Below are 20,014 nucleotides of genomic sequence, written 5' to 3'. Positions count from 1 at the left end.
GCAAATCTTAATGGTTGTGTTGCTGGCGATATGCACTTGCTGGCCTCTTTGTGGTCTTAAAAGGAAAGTAGTAATACTTTTTTTCAGCTGCTCACGGACATTAAAACACCTGTGCCAAGGGTTTAAAAATAAACAGTCTGGATTTCAAACGGTTTTGCCACAAAAAGCTACTGGTCACCTCAGTTTTGGGTGCGTCAGACCTGACTTGCTGCCCTTCGTTTTAAACATAGGTACCATTCTCTGGGTGGCTTAGTGCCAGTTTTTCCCTTTTTTAAAATGTATTTCTGCTTAGGAATATACATATTTAATGTAAAAATGAAACTTGATGCATAAAACATGAGGTTTGTAGCATATATGTAGTCTATCCCCTAAGTCTGGAAGTTCAATGCAAAGTCTCTGGAAATGTAATTTACAGATTTTAAAGTAACTAAATGAGAAATTGACGAGAGAATGTTAATTTAGAATCAGGTGGAGGCATACACTTTATTAAGTGGAGTAAATTAGTTGGGCCTTCCATGAACCTGTGGGGAAATCACACTTTCTTTGCTGGTAAATTTAGCATGACGGGATGAGCTGGCATGAAGCATTGCTCCTTAAGGACCATCTGTCGGCTATTGTGCCTGTCCAGTCTTAGTGTGATTGTTCTCTCTGGGGTAGTTGTCAGATTGTTGTTTGTAGATATTTCTACCTCTTTTGTTCAAAGATACAGAGGGAAAATGTAAATAGAGCGAACTGGAGCGAGCCTTTGATTCTTGAAAAGCAATTTGAAACTCATCTGAGATTGGTTTAAAAATGGCTTCGGTCCCACTCATCAAAGTTTTAGAAACTTTCTCACACACAATGCACTCTTTAGGGAATTGACATTTGAAACAAAGTTTTTGTATTTAGGCAACAGAGATTTCTGCTCTGTGGTTTGTTAGTTGAGACTCTTGGATCTTGGGACGAATCTCTGAAGTGTTCTTGTTTCCGTAAGGGACACCCACTTCTTGTTTGATATCCCACTCCTGAATGTATTGGATGCAGGTCACCGGGAGCTCCTGACCTGCTCTTCCTCCCCTGCCCTCGACCTCCATGGCCTTCAGAGTGATTTATCAGGAGTGGCAATGATGGGATTGCCCTGCTATTTAGTCCCGTTGTTAGGGATCACAGCCAGAGCTGGTAGCAAACCAAATATGCCCAAGGCAACGGTGTGCCTCCTGGGAATTCATGCATTGACTGAAGGTGGTATGTGGGGTTGGTCTGGTTCTGAGCAGGGTAAAGGGGGTGCAAGGTTACCACATGAGGATTATGCTCTACAAGAAATCGATGTCAAACACACCCAGCATCACTTTCAACGAGTCATGCAGCCACAGCTAGTGCTCTCCGACAAGTAGAAAAACAAGGGTTGAGAAGAGAAGAAAACAAATGGAAAAGTGCTAAAACGAAAGGGTACATGCCAGAAACCATACACACACCTTAAGCTCTGGAAAAGTTTTTCTGAGGGGGCTAGTATGGGAAGGCTGGCTAACATCTGTGGCTGGTTAAGTTAAATGCCGTTTGGAATCTCATGTTCTCCGTATATGCATGCTTTATTCATCCCCTGTATCCTCTTGAAACCCCGGGTTTGAGAATGGAGGAGTAGTGATGAGGAATGTGCAAATGACAAGGTCTTCAGTGCCAATTTGACTCCCATACCTCTCGTCTTACCGCCAAGAAGATACCATTTTGGCTCTCAGTTTATCCCCTTAAGCCTAAATCTTGAACTTTATAGTTAGTTACCAGCTTAATTTAGTTCAGTGAACAGAGGCGGAAATTCATTTATGTAACTTCAGCTTTCAATATATATTTTTTAACCCGTTTCAGGGTTTTGTCTTTGCTAACAGCAGTATTTCAGCCATTTTTAGGCCAAGATATGATAAGCAAAACCCAGAAAATTGTTACATCTAAGATAGGAATCGACATGTTTCCCCCTATCCAGTTGTTATTGTCCGACTGTAGACGGCTATATCTGCCAAACGTCTGGCCCGGGCCCATCTGGATCTCTGGCCCTTGTATTTACGTCTGCACATCACACAAACATGTTTAGAGCTGGGGGCTATGTGGAGCCCTGGTGAGATGTTGTGTGCAGTCCAAGCTAATTCTGGCCTCATGTGCTCAGACACTGCTGTTGGGGTTATCGAGCTAACGGGGGCCTGACACACTTAAGGCCAGCTAGGTATGCCGCTATCCTGATTGATGTTTCCAGGGCCAGGCATGGAATCTAGTTCCTTGATTTAATGAACATTCAGTTAGAAAAAGGAACAAACAGCTGGAGCTTGAGGTCATGATACAGAGATAGGAACAACAAGATGGACTCCTCACAAAGTAGGCTAGTTCAGGCTTCAAGTGAGAGGGTGGCTGTTGTGGTTGGGCGTAGAATTTTAGGGCTGGGAATTGCCAGGGACTTCAAAATAAGATATTATCACAATACTTAGGTGCCAATAAAGTGTTTATTGTATTTCTCATGATTCTACTGTATATATATTGCAAATCTATACTGTGATTTTATTGCGATTCGATGTTCCAAACATATTGCTCACAATATGTCTGCTGCAGAGGGGCAAGAGAGAGAGCCATGAAGAAACAAGTTTTGATCAGTCATAGTGCTAAAAGTGCTAAAAACAAAATGGCTCCCTATTTAAAAAGATGGAGAACAAGCTATGAAGGAAAAATACTGGTGCAGGTACAGCCACCTAGCTATATTGCGATATCGTCTATATAGATATATATATATATAAGATAATACACCCCCCCCCTCATCACGAGTAGAAGTTGTTGTTGTGGGGTTGCCGAGGTGGTGAGTGGCATTCATTTAGGGACAAAGCCACTGGACATTCCATTCTCTCTGTGCATCTAAATTGAGATCGTCTCTTAATGGTCTTCACTCTGCAGTGCACTATAAATGCTTTCACCAACGTACCTATTAAAAATAAATTTAAAAAAGCCAGTAATGCAGCTGTTGTTGCTGAGGGAAGGGTGGATGATGTTGTTGGTCATGGACTGTGCTTGATTAGTGGTGAGGTAAGCTATGGACCTAGACCCTATATGTCCCCTACTGGTACGTTGTTGTCGACGGCTTGACTGCCATTTTATGAGGTCAGGGTCGGGGTCCTCTGTGATCAATTAAGCGCGTCTTTCTGTTAGAACTCCTAATACCTTGTATTTCAGCCTTTGATGTAAAGAGCTCGTTCGACCAGACTCTCTCTCGTTGTGTCTCTTCTCCAGGGGCTGCTTGTTTCGATGCTGTTTTGACAGCACTGTCGAAGGCATGTCTTTTTTAGTTCGTTAGCCTACTTTGTGAACTGTGGTGAAAATTCTATTTGCACTGATTCACTTAACTGGAGGAAGAAGAGCATTGGAAAAAAGAGGTGAAAATGCATATTGATAAGTCTCCAGGCTTAAAATGTACTAGTAGTAAAGGTGAACAAATGTGTAGGCCTTCATGCGGTGTGTTTGCATTTATATAGGAAAAGGGGAAGGAGTCTCAAACAGCCCCAGTGAATCACCTCTTCCGTCCAGATGCTCATTGGACAATGTATGCATTGCCCTTTGCTCATTGGATAATGTATGCATTGCCCTTTGCTCATTGGATAATGTATGCGTTGCCCTTTCGCTTCAAGTTGGAGGCAGCCGGTGTGCTGAAAGAGCTCTTTGTGGAGGCAAATGAAATAGTTTGATGTGTAATGGCAAAGCTCTGTGAGCTTGTGTTTTCCCCTCTTCAAATCGGGCCTTCTCCCCCCTCTCTTCCCCAAATTGTCCCCCCCCCCACCCCCATTGCCCTTCCTGTCGAGAGTAAGGTAGGGCCGACCCTCAGTGATGCCAGATAAGGGAGGTATGTGCCGAATGGTTTTGTCTTTTCATGTTTGGCTGCCTTCACTATCCCAGGGTGAGTGGGGTGGGGCGGGGTGGGGGGGGGGGTAGTGGGAGGCGATAGCCGTGTCTGCACAACCGAAGCTTCATGGGAGATTGATTGAACCCAAGCACCCGTGCCCGGTCCCTTCTATTTTTTGTTGATTCTATACGCAGAAGCTCAAGCCAGAAGTGTGACTTCTTCAGCACACTGAAAAGAGCCACATGACTTGTAATGGTCTTTGCTTGAGCGCCGTTGCTGGGGCGACGGGACCAGGAATGTGCAGCGGGCCAAAGTTGATTGTAGGATGCTAAATGAAAAGCACACTTTCCCCAGTTAAAGTTTGTTGCTTCTCTCAGCCCGTTAAGTTTTTTTTTTGGTTGAAAACCTGTAAAGGTGCCGCGTGCAGATGGCTTGCTCGATTGCGAATTAACTCTTGTCATGCTAATCTAGTCAATTGAGACCAACGGCTAATAATGGTTGGTGACATTTTTGTTTTCTTTTTACATAAACTACTGTACATTTAAAGTAATGGTTGCACAGACATTCTGCAGACACATACAAGACTGCAGTAACTACATGTTTTGTCACACATTTGACAGGAAAGAAAAGGATCAAATTCAATTTTAGTGAAGTTTACTGGGATAATTAGAATGCTGAAACTTGGGCCAAGAAACCATTTTTGATGTTCAGTTCTCTATCTTGGCATGGTGTTCCCATGTTACTTTGAAAAGACCTGCAGTTCCCTGTGGCGTGTTCAGCTGAATATGAAGTCGTTTTTTTCCGATCATTGCCCCAATCAAAATGGAGTTTACCGCAGTGAAAGGGGGGTAACCGACAGAGGCTTAGCTGGCTGTTTATTTTCTCTAGATTATGCATTGGCTATCAAAGCGTAACAGACTGAATGTCAAAGTGAAATGGTACTTGGCGTACCGAGTCTTGAGGTTTCATGTGTTGAAAGACAGCCACTTAAAATCAAACAGCGAGAGATGATGCTCCTTTTCGAAATCCCCGTCCGTCATGTTCGCTGTTAAGCTGCCAATGTAGTGACCAAAGACAGGAAACATCAGAATTACGGTAGCATGACCAGAGACAGCAGCTTAATGGCACTGGGTTCAAGTCCCGTGTTATACAGATGGAGACAGTGACGTATTTGGGCCTAGGTGCCATGGTTGCCTCTTAGGGTTGGAAAGCTTGGGATAGAAAATGCTGCCCAAACATGCATTTAAACTCCAATACTGTCCCAACATTTCTGTCATACCTCTCAACAACTGTAATGCCTCTTATTTATTTATATATATTAGAGGTCGACCGATTATGATTTTCCAATACCGATTATTGGAGGACCAAAAAAGCCGATACCGATTAGTCGGCCGGAAAAAAAAATGTGTATATATAATTAAAAATTATTGTTATTTTTTAAAAATAAATAAATATTAATAATATATATATTGTATTTATTATAATGACAATTACAACAATACTGTATTAACACTTATTTTAACTTAATATAATACATCAATAAAATCAATTTAGCCTCAAGTAGATAATGAACCATGTTCAATTAGGTTTCAATTGGAGAAGAAAGTAAAAGTGCAATATGTGCTAACGTTACAGTTCCTTGCTCAGAACATGAGAACATATGAAAGCTGGTGGTTCCTTTTAACATGAGTCTTCAATATTCCCAGGTAAGAAGTTTTAGGTTGTAGTTATTATAGGACTACTTCCCTCTTATACCATTTGTATTTCATTAACCTTTGACTATTGGATGTTCTTATAGGCACTTTAGTATTGCCAGTGTAACAGTATAGCTTCCGTCCCTCTCCTCGCTCCTCCCTGGGCTCGAACCAGCAACACAACGACAACAGCCACCACACGAAGCAGCGTTACCCATGCAGAGCAAGGGAAACAACCACCCCAAGGCTCAGAGCGAGTGAAGTTTGAAACGCTATTAGTGCGCGCTAACTAGCCAGCCATTTCACTTCGGTCACACCAGCCTCATCTCGGTAGTTGATAGGTTTGAAGTCATAAACAGCGCAATGCTTGACGCACAACGAAGAGCTGCTTGCAAAACGAACGAAAGTGCTGTTTGAATGAATGTTTATGCGCCTGCTTCTGCATACCACCGCTCAGTCAGATACTTAGATACTTGTATGCTTGTATGCTCAGTCAGATTATATGCAACACAGGACACGCTAGATAATATCTGGTAATATCATCAACCATGTGTAGTTAACTAGTGATTATGATTGATTGTTTTTATAAGATAAGTTTAATGCTAGCTAGCAACTTACCTTGGCTTACTGCATTTGCGTAACAGGCAGTCTCCTTGTGGAGTGCAACGAGAGAGAGGCAGGTCGTTATGGCGTTGGACTAGTTGTAAGGTTGCAAGATTGGATCCCCGGAGTTGACAAAGTGAAAATCTGTCTTTCTGCCCTTGAACCGTTCCTAGGCCGTCATTGAAAATAAGAATGTGTTCTTAACTGATTTAACTTAAGTTAAATTGGCGCCCAAAAATACCGATTTCCGATTGTTACGAAAACTTGAAATCGGAAAACTAATTAATCGGCCATTCCGATTAAACGGTCGACTTCTTATATATATATATTTTAAACCTTTATTTAACAGGGCAAGTCAGTTAACCTGTAGTGACACCCCATCCTGTGAACGGGACCATTGTCATCATCTGACACTAATTAGCATAACGCAACATAAACATAAATCTTCCTAGAAAATATTCCTATACATGAAAATCACAAGTGAAATATATTGGAACACAGCTTAGCCTTTTTGTTAATCACCCTGTCATCTCAGATTTTCAAAATATGCTTTACAGCCAATGCTAGACAAGCATTTGTGTAAGTGTATCATAGCCTAGCATAGCATTATGCCTTGCTAGCAGCAGGCAACCTTGTCACGGAAATCAGAAAAGCAATCAAATTAAATCGTTTACCTTTGATGAACTTCGGATGTTTTCACTCACGAGACTCCCAGGTAGACAGCTAAAGTTAATTTTTTCCCAAAATATTATTTTTGTAGGCGAAACAGCTCCATTTGTTCTTCACGTTTGGCTGAGAAATCGCCCGGAAATTGCGGTCACCACAACGCCGAAAAATATTCCAAATTAGCTCCATAATAGACAGAAACATGGCAAACGTTGTTTAGAATCCATCCTCAAGGTGTTTTTCTAATATCTATTCGATAATATATCCGTCGGGACAATTCGTTTTTCACTAGGACCGATTGGAATAATGGTTACCTCCATGTGACCCCTTACGCAATGTGGCTGCCTACGGCTATTCTTCAACAGAAATGCGTAAAACTACGTCACAATGCTGTAGACACCTTGGGGAATACGTAGAATGCGTAGGCTCGTTGATTGTACATTCACAGCTGAATAGGGAGTCATTAGAACACAGCTCTTTCAAAACCTGGGGCACTTCCCGGATTGGATTTTTCTCGGGCTTTCGCCTGCAACATCAGTTCTGTTATACTCACAGACAATATCTTTACAGTTTTGGAAACGTTAGAGTGTTTTCTATCCGAAGCTGTCAATTTTATGCATATTCTAGCATCTTTTCCTGACAAAATATCCCGTTCAAAACGGGAACGTTTTTTTTCTCCAAAAATGAAAATACTGCCCCCTAACACCAAGAGGTTAAATTAACTTCTTGACACTACCCATCCCTGTCGCGGGATAATTTTCGTCAGCAACCGCTGAATAGCATAGCGCAACAGTCAAATAATATTACAAAAAAATATTCATATTCATAAAATCACAAGTGCAATATTGCAAAACACAGTTTAGCCTTTTGTTAATCCACCTGTCGTCTCAGATTTGGAAATTATGCTTTATAGCGAAAGCAATCCAAGCGTTTGTGTAAGTTTATCGATAGCCTAGCATTGCATTATGTACACTTAGCATCAGGAAGCTTGGTCACAAAAATCAGAAAAGCAATCAAATTAACCGTTTACCTTTGATCTTCGGATGTTTTCACTCACGAGACTCCCAGTTGCACAACAAATGTTCCTTTTGTTCCATAAAGATTTTTTTATACCCCAAAATACCTCCGTTTGTTTGTCGCGTTATGTTCAGAAATCCACAGGAAAGAGCGGTCACGACAACGCAGACGGAAATTCCAAATAGTCTTCATAACGTCCACAGAAACATGTCAAACGTTTTTTTATAATCATTCCTCAGGTATTTTTTGAAATATATATTCGATACTATATCAACCGAGTGTGTAGGTTTTTCAATAACAGCGGGAGGAACAATGGCGGCTTTACTCTGTAGCGCAAAAACTCACTCTGAGAGCCCCCACCTATCCACTTACGCAATGTGATCTTTCACGCTAATTTTTCAAGATAAAAGCCTGAAACTATGTCTAAGGACTGTTGACACCTTAGGGAAGCCAGATAATAATGAATCTGGTTGATATCCCTTTAAATGGAGGGTAGGCATGCATAGGAACAGAAGGGTTTCAAAATAAGAGGCACTTCCTGATTGGATTTTCCTCAGGGTTTCCCCTGCAATATCAGTTATGTTATACTCACAGACAATATTTTGACAGTTTTGGAAACTTTTGTGTTTTCTATCCTAATCTGTCAATTATATGCATATTCTATCATATGGTCCTGAGAAATAGGCTGTTTATTTTGGGAACGTTATTTTTCCAAACAAAAAAATAGTGACCCCTAGCTTCAAGAAGTTTTAAGAACAAATTCTTATTTACAATGACGCCCTAGGAACAGTGCGTTAACAGGGAAGAACAACAGATTTTTACCTTGTCAGCTCGGGGATTCGATCTAGCAACCTTTCGGTTACTGGCCCAACGCTCTAACCACAAGGCTACCTGTCGCCCCAAATAGGCAGTATATAGGGGGTGGCAGGTAGCCTAGTGGTTAGAGCGTTGGGTCAGTAATCGAAAGGTTGCAAGATCAAATACCACTAATCTCCAAAGACAATAATAATTGAATGAAAAAAAAAATCAACCTTTGTAAATGTCAGGATGGCAGCCTCTTGGAAAATGAGAGCTGGCCTATATTTCAAAGTGCCTTATCTGTCTTCAAAAAAGACCTTTCCACGGGAACCATTTACCGCAGCGCATTGAGTACAGTCAGTGTCAGGGGGGCTTCATAAACATTTTTGCAATAAGGGGAAGACAGACGGTGCATAGCGCCCGCTATTGTCAGAGGAACAGGGCTTGGCACCGGAGGGCCGGTAGGTAACAGGTCTTAAATTTATAACGTGATATTAAACCAGGTGCCCAGCTCACAGGCCCGCTCTGAGGCTTTCAAAATAACACTGCACTCAGTGACAATGGAAACTGCCTGGGCATGTCCCAATAGGCTTCCTCAACTGGAATTAATGGGCTAAATTCTGCCTGGAAAAAAAATAGAAAAATCCCATCAGGCATGTTCTCATTGCATCACTCCCCTTTTGTTCATTAAAGACTCTCTCTCTTCCACTGTCTATCTTGCTACGTTCTCCCCTATCCCCCTCACTCCAGATGAATGCAGCCATTCTTTCATTTTTTCCCTTGGGCCAGAGAATCTAGAATAGGATTCTTATTTTATTACACAGTGTCATGAAGCTATAGTTTTGAATATCCATGCTGCTGTAAAACATGAATGTGCCACTGGTCTGTTAGTGCAGTTTTAGTAAATGGCAGTTGTTTAGTGCTTTTGGTTAGTACCCTCTCCTTTTAAGACTATACGATTAGGTCAGTATGTAGAGTGAAGCACACTGCTCCACATTGTTAAGTTGTCTGAAATGATTCGGTCTGTCGAAAGTTTTAAGGTAGCGTTTCCCTTAAGCCCAGCTGTTGATAGTGCTGTTTTTTGCCTCTGGTGGCGATTGTATACAAAATGCAGTGGAAGTGGTTGGCGGTGGCACAACTCAGAGGATCAACGGGTCAAAGAGATCAAATTGCATTTTGTTTGTCACGTGCGCCGAATACAGCAAGTGTTAAATGCTTACTTACGAGCCCTTTCCTAACAATGCAGAGTTAAAAGGTACAGAAATGAGCTAAAATGAAGAATAAAAAAGGAATTTGTAACACAATAAAATAACAATAATGAGGCTTTACACAAGGAGTACCGGTACCGAGTCAGTGTGCTGGGGTATGAAATAGTTCAGGTGATTGAGGTAATAGGGACATGTAGGTAGGGGTGAAAGTGACTAGACAATCAGGTTAGATAATAAACAGAGGAGCAGCAGTGTGTGTGAAAGTGTGAGTGTGTTGGTGTGAAAGTGTGGCGTCAATATGCAGATGTGGTGTTTTGTTTTTTGTAAGCGTGTGTGTGTGTCGGTGTAGTATGCATGAGTGTGTGTGTAGTCCAGTGAGTGTGCATAGTCAGTGCAAAAAATAAATAAATTAATGGGTCGGTGCAAATATTGCGGGTAGCCATTTGATTAATAACTATTCAGCAGTCTTGTAACGGTTTTCATATAGTGATGAAGGAGAGTCGGACCAAACTGCAGCGTGTCGATTGCGATCCATGTTTAATACAACAAAGAAACACGAACTTACAAAAAACAATAAACGAAACCGAAACAGCCTATCTGGTGCAAACTAACAGAGCGTACACATAGGACACTAAGGACAATCACCCACGACAAACTCAAAGAATATGGCTGCCTAAATATGGTTCCCAATCAGAGACAACGATAAACACCTGCCTCTGATTGAGAACCACTCCAGACAGCCATAGACTTTGCTAGACAACCCCCCTAGCTACAATCCCAATACAAACACACCAGAACCCCAAGACAAAACACACCACAATACAAAAACCCCATGCCACACCCTGGCCTGACCCAATACATGAAGAAAAACACAAAATACTTAGACCAGGGCGTGACAAGTCTTATGGTTTGGTGGTAGAAGCTGTTGGTTTGGTGCTCCGGCACCTCTTGCCATGCGGTAATCACACGGCAAGCAGAGAGACATGAGCTTTTTGTGTTGAGAGACTCCGTGTGAACTCCATCATGCAGCTGTTTGGATTGTTTTCCCAGATCTACACCGATGTACTGAATACCCCCTGAATGCTGGTCACTGTTCAAAGCGCCACCATATTTGGTCAATGACCCCGATATGGTCTTTGACACTTCAATAGCCTGCTAAGTCCTCCTTTGCATGGTGATTCTAAGCCTTTAGCCGATGTGTTACCTTGTGTAACTCAAGCTGTCTGCAGTATTCAGAAATATCCACCATTCTATAAGGTAATAAAGACGATGAGTGCGACCGCGAGCCCTGTAGGCTATGTGGTCATCCGATGAGGTGGAGTTTTTTCCTCCTTTGGCTGCACTTCATAGCCTTGTGAATTTTTCAAAAGTTTCAGGAATTAATACTTACAGTATGGACTGAAAAATGTTGGAAGTGCAGAGCTTCTTAGCTTCTGAGAACTCTTGGAACCAAAGAGATGATTTGATTTAAGTTGCGGGGGCATGGGAAGCTTAGCTCAGGACTCTTTTTCTAATACACCCAGGGCTCTACGTGCTGGAGGAATTTGAAGCATTTCGCCAGGGCCGGTGGAAAGAGGGGAGGGGGGGGACTGAGAGTTTATGTAGACATGTGAGGTAGGAGTCCTAAGAAGGCTGAGGAATGTGAGGGGAAAGGAGAGCAGAATTACCAAGAGGTAGTTCAAAGCAGACGTCTGACTTTTTCAAGTGCAGACCAAGGGAGTGCTGGCGTAAGCCGTACGAGCTGATCTCTCGGTATTGAGAAGACACGTTTTTGTTCTCTCGTGGTCTCCGAAGCGCGTAAATTATTCCTGTACGGCCTCTTGTTGTGAAGGTCATCGGAAGACCATCTCGACTCTATCTTTGCCGACAATAGAAAAACTGCAAAACTAGTTTTTCTCTGGGCTGTGTAAAGTTGACTGCAGCCTAATTCCTCATTACACGGTTTTCAATGCCAGAAAAATGTGATATTGACTCTGTTTCTGAAGTAGACGGCGTGTTACCATATGAAAATAAGCACGGGGATAAACAGGGTTTTGCAAATCCTAATCCTTTTTTGACAACTGGTAATCTTTTTGGCGCTCTAATTTGTTTCAATTGCCAGCTTTTGATATCCATGACATGTGCAATCCCCTCCATTTGTGGAGGCGCCATTGTAGTTACAAGGCCTTCTGGGGAAAAGAGTTTGTCTCTCCCCAATTTAGCCCCCTGCCCACTAATTACCCCCTTTCATGACAGGGATCTTGGTCCTATACATGCCAGAAATACTGAGTACACCTCATCCTCTGAACTAAATAGGGAGCATCATAGTATAGTTCTGCAGTTACTACCCCCACTGTGTGGTACATTTTTGTTTTTCTGGCTTTATCCAATCTACTGACATTTTTTTCTGTCCTCAGACCTCCAGACCTCCTCTGCCATTTTCCTCGGCGCCTCGAAGCACAACCATGTTATCTCACCATTTTGTCAAAAACAACACTCAGCGGCTATGTGTTGTGCAGCGGACTTCTTCCAGCCTCCCCGCTGTAACTAGCTATTGAGTAAATGTCACGGTGGACCTGTTCCGGTAGACTGATTTTGAAATGAACACACTTTGCAGTTCTCACGCCTATATGAGATGGCAGAATTGTTGGAACAGCGTTAGCCATTAGCTCTTTTTATTGTGTAGCCTGACTGCTGCGCTAGGTGACTGTGGAAGGTGTTGCCGTAGGGTACGCAAGGAAGAGGGAAAGAAAGGAGAGAGAGTAAGTCTGGCTGGGTAGGTAGGTTGCCTAGGCTTTGTCAACTGTGTTTATTGCCTCAAGGGCACATTTTGCAACTTCCTCATTTGACTAGCCTAGAGTTATAGGTGCGATGGCTAAACACCTCAGATTCATCATTTATACAGTCCACTATGGTTTCGATAGACGCTTTGTCTTCTAGTAGGTTTATTTAAAGCCAGTCACACATTCATGTTTGAATAAAAAGTAGATGTCAACTGAAATGGTCATTGTTTTCAGCAATAGTTTAATTGAAATAGTTTTCTTTTTGAATTGATCTTCATGTTCTTGGTGTCAGAGCCTCATCAAATTATAAAAAAAGATACAAGCCAGTCAACCAGTACACTGCTATTGTATGTGTTGGAATTACCTACCACAGTTTTCAAGGGTCAAGGTCCTATCTGACTATGTATTCTTGTTGTTAGTCACCACTAGAATTAATGAATGACGTTTTCTTTTCCTGTCAAATCGTTTGGCAACCCATCCTTTCCGGGATTAACTGAAACCTAAACAAACATTACAATGATTCACTGTGATAACTCTTTCGGTGTTCTGTGCTTTACAATAATTCAGTGATAATTGCTGTAGCAGTGCAGAACTTCAGTAATATAAAGCCATCTTCTCTTTGCTGATGGCTTAAGGACTGGTAGTGGGCTGCTAAAAGCCTGACGCTCATGAGCGAATGGAATGAAATGGTATGGGTGTGATGGCTAAATCCTTCTGATTCATCATTTATACACTGTGTAATTATCCAGACAACTATTGATTTGATATGTTTCGATAGACGCTTTGTCTTCTGGTAGGTTTATTTAAAGCCAGTCATGCTTTCATGTTTGAATAAAAAAGTAGATGTCAACTGAAATTGTCATTGTGTTCAGTTAGAGGTTCATCAAAATGGGTTCTCTTTAAATTGAACTATTCTAGGCGTCAGAGCCTCATCAAACTATACATTTTTTTTGTTGGACTTTCTTACTTCTGCCGGTCGACCATTACAATGCTATTGTACAAATTGTCCTTATCTACCACAGTTTGTTTACGTTTCCTGTGAGGGGTGAGTTTGGGTCAAGGTCCTCTATGACGATGTAGTCTTGTTAGCCACCTGTTGCAGTGCAGAACTGCACTAATATAAAGTATTCTTCTCCATGCCAATGGCTTTAGGGTTGGCAGCGGGCTGCTTAAAAGCCTGACACTCCTGAGCGAGTGGAATGGTTCTGTTATGCCAGTGTCTCCCAGTCAAACGGATGAGCACTCAAGCATGGGCATCGTCTTGGCACGGGCACAACAAATGTCTCATCCCTCTCGCTCTCTCTGTTCTCTTTCACCTTCTATCACACATTCTCATCCTTACACAGAAAAGTACAACACACACACACACACTCCCCCCTCTATCTTAGTCTCTCACTATATTTTCTTTCAACCGCTCTCTCCATCTCATCCTCACTCCTTCTTTTCCCAGTCTCCACCCTCTCTCTCTCTCTCTCTCTCTCTCTCTCACACACTCACTCATACTCTTTCCCGGTGCTCTCGCAGGACGCTAGCAGTCAGATTAGCACTCACGTTTCTTATTCGTGCTTCACATTTGCAAATCCCTGCACATCTGTTCTTCCCAGAAGCTATCTCAACGAGTGCAGTGAGTAGTCGACAGTGCTTCCGTGAGAAAAAAAAACTCCCACTTGCACATTTTGACTACTTTTCTGTTTGGCAATATATATATTTTTGTAATCTGTTTACTTCGTTATATAATCACTTTTTTTCTCTTCTCGATTTCCACCTCACGATCGCCCTTTTGGGTGCATTTCACATTCGGTGCCAGCCGGCAAGCCTTGACAGCCCTGTATGCCCATATGACATGGACCATATTACACCCTGCATGCCTTCAGAAAGTATTCATACCCCCTTTACTTAATCCTTTACTTAATTCATACCCCTTTTACTTAATTAATTGTTGTGTTACAGCCTGAATTCAAAATAGATTAAAATATATATTTTTCTCACCCATCTACACACAATACCCCATAATGACAAAGTGGACACAGGTTTTTAGAAATGTTTGCAAATGTAGTAAAATAAAGTACAGACATATCTAATTTAAGTCCTCTGAGTCAATACTTTGTAGAAGCATCTTTTGGCAGCGATTACAGCTGTGACTCTTTCTGGGTAAGTCTCTTTAACAGCTTTTGAACATGTGGATTGCGCAACATTTGTCCATTTATTCTTTAAACAATTCTTCAAGCTCTGTCAAGTTGGTTGTTGATCATTGCTTGACAACCATTTTCAGGTCTTGCCAGAAATGTTTAAGTAGATTCAAGTCAAAACTGTAACTTGGCCACTCAGGGACATTCACTGTCTTCTTGGTAAGCAACTCCAGTGTAGATTTGGCCTTGTGTTTTAGGTTATTGTCCTGTTGAAAGGGGGAGTTTGTCTCCTATTGTCTGGTTGAAAGCAGAATGACCCAGGTTTTCCTCAAGGATTTTGTCTGTGCTTAGCTCCACTCTGTACATTTTGTATCGTGTGAAAACGGTTACAAGCATATCCATTAGGTTTGGGCGGTATCCATATTACTGGCTTAGTACACAAGGGGCGCCAAAAAACAGAAAAAAGCCCATTAGGCATCTTTTACCAGAATGCTAACAAAGTTATCCAGCTAATAAAGTTATAGATATGTAGGTAAGACCTACCGAATGTCATTTTTGGTGAGCTTGGACATTGACAAGCGAATGTGAACGAGAGATATTATGCAAATGAACAAATGTTTGACGCATGCTTGTCCTGAATGCAGAGTCTGGGAGTCGCTAGGGCAACGGGCCGGCCTGCTCTGCTTGGATAAGATGGGGCAGGAGCAGATGGTCTAGAACGGAGAGGAGAAAAAACGCAAGGAAATCAAGCTGCAGTGGTAGCTGTACAGATAACTAATTCAAAGGGTTTTGGCTTCTCAAACACGGCAGAAAGCTAACACAATATGATGCCCCGTGACCTTATTAATTCAGCCACTTACTTAGATAACTAGCAAGTTAAACTTAGGGATCGACCTGTCTCAGAATTGTTTTGTTTTTCGCACCATTTTTTTCAACGCATAAGAAATATATTGTTGTTTTGTAAATGCAGATCTAAAATGCTTCCTATTGTAATTTTTGCTCAGCATCAAACAAATGTGCTTCAGTTGCACTTTTCCACTAGGAAGAGAATTCAGGAATGAGCATTCCTTCAAACGACAGCGCTCTGACTGACGTGTAACTACTTTTCTCTGATAGTTTTCTCAGTGTAGCCAGCCTACTTTTCTCCGGTTAAATGCAATATTAACTTTAAGCAAAACATTAGGAAATGTAGCTGGTTACATTTTTTTCTATAATAGACATTAGAAATATGATGGCCATGCATTGTTTTAAAAAAAAAAAAAAAGACTGCTTTTTCATTATTGCACTTTTGTTGTCATCTGATAAATTAAGCTTTTTTTCTGCTAAATGTGTTGCACTAATGTATTTTCTGTAAAGGAAAACTATAGCTGCACATCGGTGATCAGTCTTTTGAAGCAAAAAAAAAGACTGGTTACTTTCAATATAAAACGCGATCCCTGTCAATACACAACTGGTCTCAGCTGCTCCCACTTTCTCCCGTTGTGCTATTTACAAACAAACACGCGACTGGTTCAACTGCTCTGGGGAACAACGGTAATCTTCATAATGAAACATAATGTGACAGATGAAATGGAGAATGTGATCTGCTTTATCTCTATTGCACAAGTTGACTGCAGGTATTTACTTAAAAAGTAACTACAAATAATAAAATGTACGGTATACCGTCCAAGCCTCCTAATACCATAACATGATGCAGCTACCACTGTGCTTGAAAATATGGAGAGTGCAGTATTTTTGCAGTATTACTTTAGTGCCTTCTTGCAAACAGGATGCATGTTTTTCCTTATTTTCCCCTTGACAATTCGGTTAGTATATTCCAGAGCGACTTACTGAAGTGATTCCATAAATGTTTCTACAACATTGTTGTAACTACAGTTTTGTAACTACAATGTTGATCCATCCTCAGGTTTCTCCTATTCTATTCAACTCTGTAACTGTGTTAAAGTCACCATTGGCCTCATGGTGAAATCCATGAGTGGTTTCCTTCCTCTCCGGCAACTGAGTTAGGAAGGATGTCTGTATATTTGTAGTGACTGGGAGTATTGTTACACCATCCGAAGTGTAATTAATAACTTCACAATGTTCAAAGGGATATTCAGCAATTGCCTTTTTTTTCTTTACCCATCTACTAATAGGTGCCTTCTTTTCGAGGAATTGGAAAACTTACTTACTAACTCACTACATTTCAGCTTTAAATTTTGTAGAAATTTCTAGAAATGTCAAAATACATAATTCCACTTTGACATGATGTGGTATTGTGTGAAGGTGACAATTTAAAAAAAAATGTAATCCATTTTAAATTCAGGCTGTATCACAACAAAATGTGGAATAAGTCAAGGCGTGTGAGTATTTTCTGGGTCCGGTTATACCCCCACATGGCTGTAGGAAGTGTTATGGAGTGTTACAGTGCTATCCATTTCCCTCTTTGCCGCACTGCCTCCCTGCCTTATTACATGCCTCAAGCTAACCGCTATCCCTGGCTAGCAGTAATGATGAGTAATGACAAAAAGCACCTCAGACTCAGACATAAGATACAGTAAATCTGAGGTGAATAAAAACTCTGAAATCCCTGAAAAGTGAAATGTCAGTGACAGGTGTTTTGGAGTTCTCTCTTTTTCCACGGAATCTTTCTATTCCCCCCTGAGGCAAAATGTAGGCCTCTCTCTCGGTTACAGTCCTGCAGTGCAAGTGATTGAGTTACAGGGCGCAACAAAGGTTTTTGAAAGGCAGGCCGTAGGAAAAGTAGGAGAGGTGCCATGGAGCAGTGTCTTATCATTCTTCGGTATATGGCACACTAGGACAGTGTTATAGACTCTCTGCCATATCTAGTGCACAGCAGTGTGCGATTACCGCTTGCCTATACACGGGAACCAGGCCCACGCCCTGGCTTTATTATAACTTATTATCGTCGGCGGTGGGCCGGTCCAATGATCTCACTTTTTTATTGCTTTCGATAGCAGGTCATTGTGACTTTTTGTTAATGTTAATGTTTACTTAAATCGTGTGGAAAGAGATTTTCTAGAGATTTGTCTGCTTAACAACTGAGTCATTTCCTATTGCTTTAGCCCTGACATGACACAGCACAAGCCTGCCTCATGATCAGATATATTTTTAAAGCCCCAAATAAAATGTGCATGAGAAACCACATCATAAACATTGGGTAATCCTCGAGGGAAACAATTGTGCACCCATCCAGAGAAGGATTGCTGACTAGCCTACTTTCTAGTGTGCCGTTTTGATGGTTCCACCACTGATCTCCTTTCAGTCATCGGGGGTGGGGGGGTATTGTTGTGAAATGTTAGTCCTAACAGGTCTTTTGAAAGCTCCTCTGTTTGCTCAGCTGAAAGCTATAGGCGCCTCATGGCATATGGCCTGCTGTAAAACACCAGGCCTGTCATGTAGAAACAGACAGCAGGGGCTGATGTCAATACCAACCATCTACCCTACCATATTCCCCACACTGCTGTGCACCGACACCTACCTATGATTTAAAATAGGGAGAAAGAGAAACTCATTCAGTGCCATCTTTCCTTTCTCTTTTTTTCTTTATTCTCTTTCAAGTGCTATCTACATACTGAAAAATACATTTTTCCTAAGCCTTTGTGTTTGATCCCCATAGCAGAATGCTGAATGCTCTTTGAACTACTTTTTGAGTGCTGGCCTTATTGTTTTTATATGTATGGACTAAGACAATTTCCATCTAAAAAGCTGGGAGTGAAATGGTTTTCCATATAGAATTTTTTTATTAATTTCTCTTTCATAAATCTTCAAATCAAATCAAATTTTATTTGCCACATACACATGGTTAGCAGATGTTAATGCGAGTGTAGCGAAATGCTTGTGCTTCTAGTTCCGACAATGCAGTAATAACGAACAAGTAATCTAACTAACAATTCCAAAAAAACTACTGTCTTATACACAGTGTAAGGGGATAAAGAATATGTACATAAGGATATATGAATGAGTGATGGTACAGAGCAGCATAGGCAAGATACAGTAGATGATATCGAGTACAGTATATACATATGAGATGAGTATGTAAAGCAAGTGGCATAGTTAAAGTGGCTAGTGATACATGTATTACATAAGGATGCAGTCGATGATATAGAGTACAGTATCTACGTATGCATATGAGATGAATAATGTAGGGTAAGTAACATTATATAAGGTAGCATTGTTTAAAGTGGCTAGTGATATATTTACATCATTTCCCATCAATTCCCATGATTAAAGTGGCTGGAGTAGAGTCAGTGTCATTGACAGTGTGTTGGCAGTAGCCACTCAATGTTAGTGGTGGCTGTTTAACAGTCTGATGGCCTTGAGATAGAAGCTGTTTTTCAGTCTCTCGGTCCCGGCTTTGATGCACCTGTACTGACCTCGCCTTCTGGATGACAGCGGGGTGAACAGGCAGTGGCTCGGGTGGTTGATGTCCTTGATGATCTTTATGGCCTTCCTGTAGCATCGGGTGGTGTAGGTGTCCTGGAGGGCAGGTAGTTTGCCCCCGGTGATGCGTTGTGCAGACCTCACTACCCTCTGGAGAGCCTTACGGTTGTGGGCGGAGCAGTTGCCATACCAGGCGGTGATACAGCCCGCCAGGATGCTCTCGATTGTGCATCTGTAGAAGTTTGTGAGTGCTTTTGGTGACAAGCCGAATTTCTTCAGCCTCCTGAGGTTGAAGAGGCGCTGCTGCGCCTTCCTCACGATGCTGTCTGTGTGAGTGGACCAATTCAGTTTGTCTGTGATGTGTATGCCGAGGAACTTAAAACTTGCTACTCCCTCTCCACTACTGTTCCATCGATGTGGATAGGGGGTGTTCCCTCTGCTGTTTCCTGAAGTCCACAATCATCTCCTTAGTTTTGTTGACGTTGAGTGTGAGGTTATTTTCCTGACACCACACTCCGAGGGCCCTCACCTCCTCCCTGTAGGCCGTCTCGTCGTTGTTGGTAATCAAGCCTACCACTGTTGTGTCGTCCGCAAACTTGATGATTGAGTTGGAGGCGTGCGTGGCCACGCAGTCGTGGGTGAACAGGGAGTACAGGAGAGGGCTCAGAACGCACCCTTGTGGGGCCCCAGTGTTGAGGATCAGCGGGGAGGAGATGTTGTTGCCTACCCTCACCACCTGGGGGCGGCCCGTCAGGAAGTCCAGTACCCAGTTGCACAGGGCGGGGTCGAGACCCAGGGTCTCGAGCTTGATGACGAGCTTGGAGGGTACTATGGTGTTGAATGCCGAGCTGTAGTCGATGAACAGCATTCTCACATAGGTATTCCTCTTGTCCAGATGGGTTAG

The 20,014-nt window shown here is 42.0% G+C and overlaps 1 protein-coding gene across 9 annotated transcripts in view; it reads left to right on the top strand.

The window, feature by feature from the left end:
• LOC112262406 (protocadherin Fat 1-like) overlaps positions 1-20,014 on the top strand; it is a 109,093-nt gene that overhangs the window by 7,378 nt on the left and 81,701 nt on the right. The gene's annotated exons all lie outside the window — the stretch shown is intronic.

Source organism: Oncorhynchus tshawytscha, linkage group LG11, assembly GCF_018296145.1.
Source record: "Oncorhynchus tshawytscha isolate Ot180627B linkage group LG11, Otsh_v2.0, whole genome shotgun sequence".
NCBI classification, from domain to species: Eukaryota; Metazoa; Chordata; class Actinopteri; order Salmoniformes; family Salmonidae; genus Oncorhynchus; species Oncorhynchus tshawytscha.
This window is presented reverse-complemented; position numbering and strand designations above follow the sequence as displayed.